A 1844-nucleotide genomic window follows, 5' to 3' on the forward strand; every position below is an offset into this window, starting at 1 on the left:
TGGGGGGAAAAATTAAAAGAGAAAAAAAAAAAAAAAAAAAAAAAAAAACCAGAAACCTTCCCAGCCCCCCGCCCACCCCCCGCAGTGGTCAGAAACACCCGGGGACACCAGGCAGGAGCTGGGTTGGGTGCCCCCGGCGCCAGGAGTGCAGTTATGTACGGGGTAGAAGGAGGGCCCGGGATCTTGGGACTTACAGGTGACACGCTTGGTTTGGACAGGTGGGTCCACCTGTCCGAACCAAGGAGGGTCTCCCGCAGGGCCTCGGGTAGGGGGACTGTCTGCTGCAGCCCCTGCTGGAGTGGGCAGAGGTGCTGGGGTGAGAGGTGGCCGAAGCCCGCTGCTCTCAGCCAAGATGCAGTGTGCACGACGAACAGCCAGAATTTAAAGCTCCCTAAAAACTTAAAAAAATTCTCCAGTAGCGTATGTATACGTGGTTGTAGCGTATGTATACATGGTGGTTATAACTCCAAATTCAGAAGTGTGTGATGAAAAATAAAGTTCCTGTTCACACCCCAGATCACACCCTCCATCCAGAATATGGAGGTTAACACTGCAGGCATGCCCTTCTAGAACTTTCTCTGGGTCTTATCTGGGCATCCGAGAGACCCTAATTGTTCAGGTCTATCAGGCATTTTTTTTTTTTTTTTTTTTTTTTGCGGTACGCAGGCCTCTCACTGTTGTGGCCTCTCCCGTTGCAGAGCACAGGCTCCGGATGTGCAGGCTCAGCGGCCATGGCTCACGGGCGCAGCGGCTCCAGGACATGTGGGATCTTCCCGGACCGGGCACGAACCCATGTCCCCTGCATCCGCAGGCGGACTCTCAACCACTGTGCCACCGGGGAAGCCCTATCAGGCATTTTTAACTGAACCCTAAGTCCTGGTGGTCATTTCACATTCGTGTGTCCAGATCACCCTGTCCTTTCTGTTTGTTTCCTCTTTATTCTGAGAAGCGGCTGCATTCTCCTTCTGTTTAACCACGCCTCTGCTCAAGAGTCCTGTTATTTCAGACAAATCGACATTAAACCCCACCAGTGAGTCTACGTGAGCACACATGAGTTCTTCTATAGAACAGATGATCAGAAACACGTCTGCTGAGTTATGGGGTATGCACTTCAATATTTTAAATAAACATGGCCAAATTGTCCTCCCGAAACACCGGGCCAGGTGAAGCCCCTTGTCATGTGCCCACCCGGACGACAGGTGAATCTCACGAGTGTTTCCATCTGTGCTTCCCTAGGACTGGGAGGTTGAGATGTTCTCATAAGTTCGTGGCACCTTGCGTGTTTCCTGGGGCCCATCTCTCCGAGCCCTTTGCCATCTTCCACCTTTGTTGTTGGTCCTTCTGTAATGATATCTGAGGAGTTCTCTGTGGATCAAAGGCAGGTCTCTCACCTGGAGTCACCGTTGCAGATTCCACCTCGCCCGCAACCATGTGAGTCAGTCCACGTGAATTCCAACCCACGCAGGTGTGTCTCCGGACTCCCATCCTCCCGTCTCTGCGCAGGTTTCCATCTGGACCAAAACCTCACTGTTTCAAATACCATAGTTTAATAGGACACATATTTCTTAATTTTCAAAATTTCTTGGCTATTCTTTCAAATGTTCTCCTCTGTAAGAACTTTGGGCTCGACCTTAAGTCTCATGAATTGCCCTGAATGTGTAGGCTAGTTTTGGGAGAATTGATTTTTTTTCTCAAAATTGAGAATCTTACGTATTTCAAATTTCTCCCTTTATTCAGTTTTTTAAAAAAATTTCTTTTCAACGAAGTTTTATAATTTTTATCATGTAGGCCAGCGGTCCTCAACCTTTTTGGCACCAGGGACCAGTTATGTGGAAAACAATTTT

This window comes from Neophocaena asiaeorientalis, unplaced genomic scaffold (genome assembly GCF_003031525.2).
Source record: "Neophocaena asiaeorientalis asiaeorientalis breed wild unplaced genomic scaffold, Neophocaena_asiaeorientalis_V1.1 scaffold185, whole genome shotgun sequence".
Lineage (NCBI taxonomy): Eukaryota > Metazoa > Chordata > Mammalia > Artiodactyla > Phocoenidae > Neophocaena > Neophocaena asiaeorientalis.